Here is a 12,087-nt window from a genome sequence, read left to right on the forward strand (position 1 = left end):
GAGGGTGGCGCTCTTCTGCCAGTTCATCCTGGTGCTTTCACAAGACAGAGATCCATGATCTTATACTTTCCATTATAGTATGGCCCACCATGTTCTCAGTTAATGTTCACCCTCATTAGTATCCTGGAAAGTGTGTACTATATAGCTAAATATTTGATGAGGAAATTAAGTGTTAAGTAATTTCCTTGAGTTTACAGCAAATGAAAGAAGCTTATCATATTTTTTATTAAAGATTTTATTTATTTATATGAGAGAGAGAGAAAGAAAGGCAGAGCATACATGGAGGGGGTGGGGCAAAGGAAGAGGGAGAAGCAGGTTCCCCCCTGTGTGGGGAGCCCCATGTGGGACTTGATCCCAGGACCCTGGGATTATGACCTGAGCTGAAGGCAGACTCTTAACTGACTGAGTCACCCAGACACCCCTCATCTCTCTTCTTTATACCAATGACTCCTATCCATATCCTGTGCATTTGACAGTTCACATCACCACAATTTGTCATTGTTTTTAATCAGCTCTCCCCAGTATTTCTGGGTTATGGCCATTTGAGAACCACGTGATTTCTCTTTGCCATAATGACAACTTTTCTCTGGCAAAGAACATAGGTTGAAGGCACTTATTCATTCTCATTCTCTGTATCTTAGGATGTCAGGACCAAAATTCTCCCAGGTTTCTACTGCTGCTTCCATTGTTACACAAGCTTTCTTCAGTAAGACTTTGTGAGTACATGACATCCATTTGCACTGAATTCCATTCTTACCCTCATCCTCCTCAGACCTCCCCTAAAGTCCTCAAGGACTTGGGCCACAGCCTATAACTGTTGTCTCCATTTAGATATCTAACATCCTGCACAAACTTTTTAGCCCACTCAACTTAAATCATTCACATGGATTATCAACTAGGGTTGCTGCACTTCCAAACTCTAACTGGCATTACTCTACCTCTAAATTCCTACAATCTTCTGCCTCCCACCTCCCAGTCCCTGTTACTAAATCGGCTGCCTGTGCTTTTGGTGACTCAAAAGTTTCTCATCTTATTCCTTCATTCATCCTCTCCCTTGACTCTGGCCAGCTTGTTCCTTTTCTATCTAGCCTAGATACCAATGATCAGGAATCACAAGCATGTTCACACCAGTATCTTCCAAATTCTTATTTTGGAATCTCTCTGTGAGCTTGGTCAGCCAATCCTTGATCAAAGAATGTGTGTTGGTTTAATTTTTACTAAGTAGAATTATAGAAAGTAGAAAAACTATGTTGATGGTCATCATCACCATGGGTTTTTTTGTTTGTTTGTTTTGTTTTGTTCCTCAGCATTTTAAATGAGATACATTTTTTATTTTGAGCAGTGGTGTATCCAAGCCTTTTGCAATCCTTAAGCCACTGACCCACCCTGAGGAACTGGTCTCCTGTAATTCAGCTTCCTTAGGCTTCTCGGCAGGCACAAAATGCCAAGTTCTTCTCTGAATCAGTGATTCTGTTCCTTTTGACACAAGTCTCATTTTCTTACTTCTTTCTTTGTCCAACTCCTACTCATCGCATAAGACTCAACTCAAATGTTTCTCATTCTCTGTTGCATTTTCTGACTCTCCTTTCCTTTGTGTTCTCTTTTTCCCTTTACACACCTGTTCTCCTTTTCCACTAAATTATGACACAGAAGCAGTTTGTCTTCATTACATTACCTCCTACCATCTTTCCTTCTGCCTTAGTCCTTTCAAGTTTTACAACAAAATACAGACTGGGTGGCTTATACAACAGACCTCTATTTCTCACAGTTCTGGAGACTGAGACATCCCACATCTGTGGGCAGGCAGATTCAGTTGGTCATCAGAGGCCACTTTCTGGTTGTAGAGGGCTGCCTTCTCACTCTGTCATCACATAGTAGAGAAAATGAGAGAAAGAGAGAAATCTGGCTTCTTCCTCTTTTTTTTTTTTTTTTTTAAGATTTTATTTATTTATTTGACAGAGAGACAGATCACAAGTAGAGAGAGGGGGGGAAGCAGGCTCCATGCTGAGCAGAGAGCCCGATGTGGGGCTCCATCCCAGGACCCTGGGATCATGACCTGAGTTGAAGGCAGAGGCTTTAACCCACTGAGCCACCCAGGCGCCCCCTCTTCCTCTTCTTATAAGGACACTAATCCCTTCATAGGGGCTCCACCTTCACAACCTCATCTAGACTTAATTACTCCCTAAAGACCCTGTCTCCTAATACCATCACACTGAGGGTTAGGGCTTCAACATATGAATCTGGAGGGGATGCAAACCGTTAAGTCAATATACCCTCTAATTCAGAATCCCGACCTCAAATTATATTAAGTAATCAGAAGCCTGGTGGGATATTAGAGAAGATACACTCTAGAGTTGGGGCATTGCAAGATCTGAGTCTTTAAATTTATGCCATCTAGTGCCATAGCCACTAGCTACATGCGGCTTCCTGAGCAATGGGACTGTAGCTAGCCTAAACTGAATTGTGTTCTAAGTATAAAATATACACTGGATTTTAAAGACTTATTATGAAACAAAAGATGTAAAATATCTCTTTAATACTTTTAATATTGATTGAATGTTGAAATAATACTACTTTGGATAAGTTAGATTAATAAAGTCTGTTATTAAAATTAATTTCACCTGCTGCTTTTTACTTTGTTAATATAACTACAAAATATTTAAAATAGCAGGTATGGCTTGCATTATATTCCTATTAGTGATGTTTAAATATATATATATATATATATATATATATATATATATATATATGAATGACATGCAGTATGAATATAGTGACTAGCACAGAAGTATGGACCGATACAATTTAAGAATATTTTCAACTAGGAACTTTTTGTACAAATCTGTACTTACAAGAATATTTCATTTTTTATAATTCTGCAAACTATATAGGAAATTCAGGTTTCTTATCAATATGAGATTAGAATTAGAAAGACGTTGGTGACAATGCCACCTTGCCTCATTATTAGAAGATTCTAGGCTATCTGCTCCTCCCTGTTCAACAGACAGCTGCATCTTCTGGTGCAGTGCCATCCACATCCCCGAGGCACAATGGTCAAAGTCGGAGGAAATGGATTTGGCCCTTTTGGGTGCCTGGTTGCCAGGGCTGCTTTTAACTCTCAGAAAGTGGATATTGTCACCATCAATGACCCCTTCATTGACCTCAACTGTGTAGTCTACATATTTCAGTATGATTCCATTCATGGCAAATTCCATGGTGCTCTCAAGGCTGAGAATAAGAAACTTGTTATCAGGGGAAAATCCCACCTCCATCTTCCAGGAGCCAGAGCCTGCCAACGTCAAATGGGGCGATGCTGGTGCTGAGTATGTTGTGGAGACCCCTGGAGTCTTCACCACTGGAGAAGGCTGGGGCTCACTTGAAGAGTGAAGCCAAGAGGGTCATTATTTCTGCTCCTTCTCCTGAGGCCCCCATGTTTGTGATGGGTATGAACCACGAGAAGTAGGACTGCTCCCTCAAGACTGTCATCAGTACTTCCTGCACCACCAACCCTCTGACCAAGGTCCCCCATGACAGCTTCAGCATTGTGGAGAGACTCGTGGCCACAGTCCATGCCATCACTGCCACCCAGAAGACCATGGACAGCCCCTCTGGGAAGCTGCAGTGTGATGGCCAAAGGGCTGTCCAGGACATCATCCCTGATTCTGCTGGCACTACCAAAGCTCTAGGCAAGGCATCCCTGAGCTGAATGGGAAGCTCACTGGCATGATCTTCCATGTCCCCACCCCCAGTGTGTCAGTTGTGGATCTGACCTGCCACCTGGAGAAAGCTGCCAAATACAATGACATCAAAAAGATGGTAAAACAGGCATAGAAGATCCCTTCAAGGGCATCCTGGGCCCAGGACCACTTGTCTCCTGCAACTTTAACAGTGATGCCCACTCTTCCACCTTCAGTGCTGGGGCTGGCATTGCTCTCAATGACCATTTTGTCAAGTTTATTTCCTGGTATGGCAATGAATTTGGCTACAGCAACCGGGTGGTGGACCTTATGGTCCATATGGCCTCCAAGGAGTAAGAGATGCTGGACACTCATTAGGGGAGTCTGCTTCAGGATTCTCTTCCTCTCCCTCTACCCCCAACCTTGCCCACATGTGCACCTGTGTGTGTGCTCTCTCTCGTTCTCTTTTTAAAAATAAATAAATAAGTCATTTTTAAAAATTAAAAAAAAAACACAGTCCTTTTCTGAAAGCAATTTATCTTAAGATAATTGTGATGGCTAAACTTCTAAAATTATTATAAATACAGAAAAGATGAATTACTTTCTAAATCCATATACAGGAAAAAATGAATAAATATTAATAGATTAATACTTGTGTTTATGAAGTATTTGCATAATGTAAGATGATGCTAGATTTAATCATTCATGAGATAAGCTTGTCATGTATCTGAACGTGAGTACCTCGTTAGGTATCTGAACATAACCCAAGTGTTTCCAGGTAGGAATACGGGATATAAACGGTCAAAGAGATAATGTAGCCAATATAATCATAACATCGAGACTTACCCAGTTAACATCTATACTATTCAAGTAGCTCCACACTTTTAGCCTAATAAATTTCTCACTTGGGAGAAGGAAATGGTTTTGAACTTGATCAACTCAAAGGAAGTGGTGGTTTCAACAAGATGTTGCTGTTTCCTTTCAACGTTCTAGTTCTTTTTTTTCCCCTTTGTTTTCTTTTGGCAGTTTCTCTGCTAAAACATCTTTAGTATGTTATGCCAGTTGTGGTTCCATGGGCAACTGTATTTTTATTACAGGCCATAAAAGACTGTTTGCTTTCTTAAATATAAATATAATTTAAGAAACAAAAATGTTTTGGGGAGTGCTTGGGTGGCTCAGTCAGTTGAGTGTCTGCCTTCAGCTCAGCTCAGAGTCCTGGGATCAAGCCCCAGGTTGGGCTCCCTGCTCAGCAGAGAGCTTGCTTCTCTCTCTGCCTGTGCTCTCTCTCTCTCTCACTCTATCTCAAATAAATAAAATCGAAAAATAAAAGGAAAAAAGAGAAAAAATGTTTTTAAAAATCTTTAATTCATTACCATTGCTATAAAATACTGTCCTTCGTCTCTGACCCAGAAGTCCTGTATTTTCTCTAGTATCCTTGAAACTGTGTTTGACTAACTTGTTAGTTTGCAAGCAACACAGTCTTGGACCTTTCATAGTTATCTTTTTTTTTAATTATTATTTTTTTTAATGGGAGGCTACTTAGATTTTTTCTTTATTCTCACGTTGGTTTTGAAGGTGGACTCATTCAAGAATTTGCTCATTCCAACTAAATCATTTAATCTATTGACAAAAAGGTATTTGTTAGTTTTATTTATTATTCTTCTAATTTCTCCTCCAGGATCTCTAGTAGTGTTCCTTGTTTTATTTCTGATGGTGATAATTTTTGTTTCCTCTTTTTTTTTTCATAACCAGTCTTGCTAGGGAGTTACCATTTTTATTAACCCAATATAGGTAGGTTCAGCCAGGTTTCCATTGGGCTACCTACTGTAAGGAGGGCTAAGAGCTTAGGAGAGGCTAACCCAGCAGAAAGGATTGAGAAATTGGAAGCCAGATCAAAAACCAAATGGGAACCCTACCAATGGACAGTGTCTGAGTTCATACGATAGCTAAGATTGAAGTCAGCAGAGACGAAACAAAATAAAATCACACACATGAAAAAGCAAGTTTGTTCTGATAGCTGTTGGGTTCGTTATCAAAGGAACGAGACTGAGACAAAGTTACGCAAAGCCTTATTCTATGCCAAGCATTAGACGTTAGACTGACTGTCCAGGGAAATGAGGCTGAGACAAAGTGAAAGTAATGTAAAGCTTTATTTTATGCCAAGCATTAGAAGTCAGACTGACTGGCCAGGACCACCTCCCAAGAGAGCGACGCCCCTTAGTCTTACAGGCTAGTTTTTATTGGGCACAATCGCAGACATCTACATATGTGGCTTTGGCTGATTGGATGTCTCCTACCTGTATGTTTTAGTAATGGTTACCTGGAACCAATACTAGTAACTGCTGAGGCATTTATTAGACAATAAAATGGCCTTGTTTTAGGTATGTGTTTTAGCAACAGTTACTTGGAACTGATATCAATAACTGTTGAGGCATTATTAAACAGCAAAATATCTACCTAGGCAACATGGAGTCAGTCACTATGGCTAAGTAGGCCCAGGCAGGCCGTAAGGGGTTAACATGTTTTAATGTGGAATCAACCCCAACATCCCCTCTTTTCTTTGGAGATTAGTCAATTCTTTGACTTTTTAAAGAATCAATTAGTGCTAGAATTAGGATGGGAACCGCAGGTTTTGTCCGTTTTATTCTTGCAGTAAGATGTTGGAATCCCTTGGGTCCTCTATAGGATGACAGTAAACAATTCCTTCCAGTGAGATTTTAAGTTTTTCACTCGGTGGTGGTGTATCCAAACCAAGTCTTTGGGTTGGTAAGGCTGTGGTTTTACCTCCGTTTCCATCTCAGTGTAGGCAGTTCAGATCCCTGTATGGGCTCTTTTTAAGACAGACTGTAATGCCTGCAGTGACTGGAATACAGACTGATTAGTCATTTCCACTAGGGCAACCTCTTGTAGTCGTGGGCAGAGTGGAGGGGGTCTCCGGAACATTATTTTAAATGGGGTAACCTTGTTTAAGTAGGGTGTACATCATGCCCTAAGGAGGACCAAGGGAAGGAGATCTACCCATCCACCGCCAGTTTTCAGAATTATCTTTGTCAAGGTTTTTTTATGAGTCCTGTTCATTTTCTCTACTTCTCTGGAACTCTGGGGCCAGTAGGCACAATGTAGTTTTCAATTAGTGCCCATGGACTTGGCCAATGCCCGTGAGACTGAACTCACAATTGCAGGGCCATTGTTTGACCCAATCACGAGAGGCAACCCAAACCTAGGAATTATTTTTTAGTAGTTTTTGGCTACTATTCCTGCTATTTTATGTTTGGCAGAAAAAGTTTTTACTCAGTCTGAAAAGGTATCTATAAAAACTAACATTTTTAATTTTATTTTTGTAAAATCCACTTCCCAATAAACTCCTGGTTTTTACTTCTTTTTTTTTTCCATCCTAGTTTTCCCGCTTCTACTGCCTGACATTGAGCACATCTATCAACTATATCCTGAGTCATACGCCCTAATTTAGATACCTGAAATTGCTTGCCAGTGAGTTCCTTAAGTTTGTGTGTCCCTAAATGAGGGCCTGATGTATTCAGTTTACTATTTTTTTTTTTTTTTTTTTTGTCTGCGAGGAAGAATTAACTTTTTTGTCCTGGTCTTAGCTCAGTCCCCTTTATAGTTTAATTTAGTCCATTTCTTTTTTTTTAAATAGAGGTTTGACCTATAGCCTATTTTTTTTTAAGATTTTATTTATTTATTTGACAGAGAGAGACCACAAGTAGACAGAGAGGCAGACATAGAGAGAGAGAGAAAGGGAAGCAGGCTCCCTGCCAAGCAGAGAGCCCGATGCAGGACTCAATCCCAGGACCCTGAGATCATGACTGAGCCAAAGGAAACAGCTTAACCCACTGAGCCACCCAGGGACCCCAATTTAGTCCATTTTTGTAAATATTTTAAATCTTCCTCTGAACAATCTGGTTTTTCTGGTAGGGCTGGAGCCGGGAGTGTAACCAGTTCTTGAGCTGTTTTCCTGGTTGTTTGCTTTGCCCTTTGATCTGCTAATTGGTTTTCTTTTAAAACCAGATCAGTCCACTTTTGGTGTCCTGGGCAATGCATAATGGCCATCTCTTTCCGGTCCCAAATAGTCTGAAGGAGAGCCAGTATTTTTTGTTTTTAATTTCTTTTCCTTCTGCTGTTAATAGGCCCCTTTCTTATAAATAGCCCCATGTATATGGAGAGTAGCAAAGACATACCTGTTGTTCCTATAGATGTGCGGCAGGGCCGCTTTTCAGAGTTCCTGCTCAGGAGAAACCATCACAGCACCCGCACACCTCTTTCATCTGCCCCGTCTGTGAACAGAGTCTGGGAGGGAGTGTTTCTGAGATCTGGCCTTATTCCTGTGACCTGGGTTAGGACCTCCCCGCAGTTGTGTGGGTGGGGTGGGGTATCAGTTTGTTTGTTACCTGTTTCCTGGACTCAGTGAACACACTCCTTCTTGGAGATCAAAGTCTAAATAAGTGGCTTGTCCCCTGCAAGCGTGACTCATAGTCCTCAGCGGCTATTACCAAGTACTGTGGTCAGTCAGCTCCTCTGGCAGCAGCGTGATTTAGCACTGCCGGGGACCAGAAAGTCACTTTCGGTTCGTTGAGGAGGAGGGCCTGATACTCCGTCACTCGGGCATTTGTTCTTGTCCAGCTGAGCTGGCCTTGGAACACTTTCTGTGGGTTGGACCACTCAAAAGCGAAGAGGGGCTGAGACTTTCTTGTATTCTTGACATCTAAGACAGTATATATGGTTCTCTTGGGGCTCAGGAGGGAGAGTAGGGTATAGGAGTTAGGCACCATTGGGTGGATATCTTCAATCCATTTGTTAACTTCCTGCAAGTCTTGAATGGGTCGGTATTCCCCAGTTTCGGCCTTTTGACAGGAAGCAAAGGTGTGTTCTATGGAGTTCCCTTTCTTTGCTTCCCAGGGGAGGGAGTACTGCCAGCCGCGAATAGCCGTGGGCCAAATTTAAAGTCCTTTTTGTTGTTTATTTATGTCTCTTTGTGCCATTTGCCCCTTGTACCCAGTCTTCCTCCTCAGATAGTTTTCCCATAGGCTCTAGCAATGATGAAAATTGGGCTCCCGTATCCATCAAAAAATCAGTTGATTTCCCCTCCACCTCCATTTTTATACCCGAGGTTCGGGGAGGGGCTCTGAACCATGGCCCCTTCAGTCTCTGGTGGCCAGCATTGCCATCTTTTTTTGGGACACTCCTTGGCCCAGTGTCCTGGTTTTTGCAGTAAGCACACTGATCTGAAGCTAAGGCTTCCCACCAGCTTTCTTTGTACTTAGGCTTTTCTTTCCATTGACCTCTTCTACCTGCCTTTTTCCTTGTCATTGACCTCTTTTCCTTTGTTTCCTCCCCACCTCATGTAATGCCAAAACTTGAACCATTTTTCTAGTCTATTTTTCATCTTCTTGTGTATCTCTGTTTTTAAACACCTTTTCTGATATTCTCACTAACTCAAATTCTTCCCTTCAAATCCTTCAATTTTCTGAAGTTTTCTCCTTATATCTGGGGCTGACTGACTGGCAAAGGCAAGATTTATTGCCCTCTGATTTTCGGGCACCTCAGGGTCGATTGGACTATACATTTTATAGGTTTCCATAAGCCTTTTTAGAAAAGCTCCTGGAGACTCACCCTTATCTTGAGTTACCGTACTAACTTTAGATAAATTTATGGGTCTCCTTGCAGTCGCATGGAGGCCTCCCAGCAGAGCCTGGCAGTAGAAACGTAGACTCTCCTTACCTTTTTGGGTTCCAGTCAGGGGGTTCCTTTGGGCAATAGTTCTTCATTCACTGGGGATTGAGGTCCCATGTTACTAATTCTGGTTTAGTTTGAATGTAGTTTTAGTTAGTTCTGGAAATTTTTATTCATTTCAGTTTCAGGATTTCAAGATATCAAAGACCTGTATTTGTCCTGGAAGTCTCCCATATGAATTTTCTTTAAGGCAGAATTTATTTTATAAGAGAATTAAAATAATTATAAATGACAAAAATTCAGAATAGATATGGCTTTACAGTTTAACTCGCAAGAAAATCAGGTTACTTCTGTGACACATAACATTTTAATAATTACAATATCACGTGATGACCTTATCAAAAGGTTAAAACTTTAGGAAATGCATAGAATTTCTATAATAGTTATAGCATCTACCCATATGTAACCCAAGGTTTATCATTGGTTTAGCAGTACTTTTTGAGTAATTAGCATACCAAGGAAAAGCCTTATGAGTCAAAGAGATCTCATTTATAATTTAAGTCTTGTTGACAATTGCTAAAATTTAGTTTTAAAGCACATGCTTAAATAGGATTACGGATAAAACAAAATACAGAAACTGGTTTCTCTGGGCAGGCAAAGAGAAAACCATATATTCTCTCCTTAACAGCAGATCAATTAATCTAAGAAAACTTTGTTTTTTGAACAGAAAGAAAGCAGATTTTTTATACAAGTGTTTTCTTAGTTTACATATAGTCAATATATACTTGAGTGGATCACCAATATAGATTTGTCATGACACAGGGCTTTAGTCTTTTTTTTTTTTTTAAGAACAGAAACATTTTATAGGAAAAGTTTTATTTGTCCTTTTTTTTTTTCCTTCCTGTGAATGCATCCAGCAAAACTGATCTAATATGGTTAAATTTCCAACTTATTTCATTGTTCTCTTTCAAACCTATAAACCAAGGCAAATAAAGGTCACTTTCCCCAAGCCTTTAATGACTTACTAAATACCCTCAAGTTTAGTTTTTATTATTTTCTTTCATGTTCTGGTGCAACCAGATATTTTTTTTTTTTTTTAAAAGACTTTCATTTATTTATTTATTTATTTATTTATTTATTTATTTATTTGACAGAGAGAAATCACAAGTAGATGGAGAGGCAGGCAGAGAGAGAGAGAGGGAAGCAGGCTCCCAGCCGAGCAGAGAGCCCGATGCGGGACCCAATCCCAGAACCCTGAGACCATGACCCGAGCCGAAGGCAGCGGCCCAACCCACTGAGCCACCCAGGCGCCCCATCAACCAGATATTTTTAAGATAAAACTACTTACTCTCTTAGGCCCTCTTTTTTGTGTGTGCAGTTATTCTAAACTTACTATCAGTCATCAGTCAACTGCCTTTCCTCTGGTTTTTTAGACAGCATTAAAACTTTTAATAAAAACCTTAATGGCGTTTTTCTTTTGGTATTCTAGAATACATGGAGTCATTTCATGTGATTTGTTATTCTGATGTGCTACATTTTAAAATTCATTTTAATTTTCATCTGTTCTGACCATACCTAAAATTTCTTTTTTTGAAGATTTTTCTTCATAAAACTTTTACAACTTTTTTGCATCTAGGTTTTGTCCCAAGCCATTTTTTTTCAAACAATTATTTCATTTAGGAAAAAATTACCTTTTATCTTTAACAAAATGTATTTCTATTTCTTATTTTTTTATCTCCTACTTTTTACATATAGCGTTGTTTTCTCTTACTTTCATCAGTCTTAGTTATAGTTAGCAGAATTTTTTATTCTCAGAAATACTTTAGTCTCTAGTGATGGCTAAGTATTAACCAATTGTGAATGTTTACAACAGAATTCTGTAGATGGCAAATTTATGAATCAGTCAAGCACAAAACATGTTTACCAACAGATTTAAATTTTTTGCAGTAAGAAGTCAAAAGCACAAACTTGGTTCCATTAATTAATGCTTTAGTATTTTATCCTATTTGGTTAAGACCTAGATGTCCAGCAAATTTAATTCCATTTGTCATCCAAGCAAACCTTTAAAGTTTCAGGTTATGAAAGACTTTGAAAGTTACTTTAACAATGACCCATTAAAACTTTGAGACAGACAGTAAAACATCAGTTTAGTTATTTCTTTGCTAATAGATTTTAACAAATAACATGAGCTTATTTGACCTTTAGGAAACTTTGATTGAAGTTTCACATTTACTGCTGTAACTTTAAAGACATGTCTGCCTTGATTAAACCAACAAACATTACCTAGTTTAAATACTGATTTACATTTCACGTGGAACCACTCCACTTTTAATGTTTACCGGAGACATGGGTGGGAAGATCTGGGGTGGGGGGTGTTAGGTCCAGAGGGTGCTCTTTTTTTTCCTTGACCATGAAGAGAGAAGGAGCCATGGTGCAGGAAGCACCAAGGATGGTCTAGAGGCCAGTTATGCAAGCCACACCCAAGTTGGTGCAGAAACAGAAGGGGGAGACAGAAGAACAAAGAGCTGCCAGAAGGCTCCACCAGCAAAGTGGAGGGGCTAGGTAGTCCAGGTCGGGCCAGAGAAGGCAAGGAACTTCCCAGAAACAGAAGGAGTTTTGGCAGCTGCTTGGGAATATTCCTTAAAGTCTCTGTCTCGAGTTAGACCAACCACAGTTGGCTCCAGTTATAGCCATTAACACAAGAAATAAGCAAGGGAGAAGT

At 40.0% G+C, this 12,087-nt stretch overlaps 2 protein-coding genes and 1 pseudogene across 29 annotated transcripts in view; 2 read left to right on the plus strand and 1 right to left on the minus strand.

The window, feature by feature from the left end:
• Window positions 1-12,087, minus strand: part of GLIPR1 (GLI pathogenesis related 1) — a 48,323-nt gene that overhangs the window by 35,552 nt on the left and 684 nt on the right. The window contains exons 1-2 of one of the 5 annotated variants that reach the window (XM_082740486.1): window positions 8,084-8,295; window positions 7,874-7,969 (exon numbers count right to left, since the gene is read on the minus strand). The gene's annotated coding sequence lies outside the window, so the exon portion shown is untranslated. Of the gene's footprint in view, window positions 1-7,873; window positions 8,017-8,083; window positions 8,296-12,087 lie in introns of those variants that run through there. The other 4 variants (XM_082740487.1, XM_082740485.1, XM_082740488.1 and 1 more) reach the window with 4 other exon arrangements.
• CAPS2 (calcyphosine 2) overlaps window positions 1-12,087 on the plus strand; it is a 170,738-nt gene that overhangs the window by 15,235 nt on the left and 143,416 nt on the right. For 2 of the 23 annotated variants that reach the window (XM_082740441.1, XM_082740433.1), the window contains one exon: window positions 642-716. The exons of the other annotated variants lie outside the window; for them this stretch is intronic. The gene's annotated coding sequence lies outside the window, so the exon portion shown is untranslated. The remainder of the gene's footprint in view (window positions 1-641; window positions 717-12,087) is intronic. 23 annotated transcript variants of the gene reach the window in all.
• On the plus strand, window positions 3,036-4,034 carry LOC309868672 (glyceraldehyde-3-phosphate dehydrogenase pseudogene; annotated as a pseudogene). The gene has a single exon. The product of its transcript is annotated as a glyceraldehyde-3-phosphate dehydrogenase pseudogene (transcript).

This window comes from Mustela nivalis (genome assembly GCF_964662115.1).
Source record: "Mustela nivalis genome assembly, chromosome: 7".
NCBI classification, from domain to species: Eukaryota; Metazoa; Chordata; class Mammalia; order Carnivora; family Mustelidae; genus Mustela; species Mustela nivalis.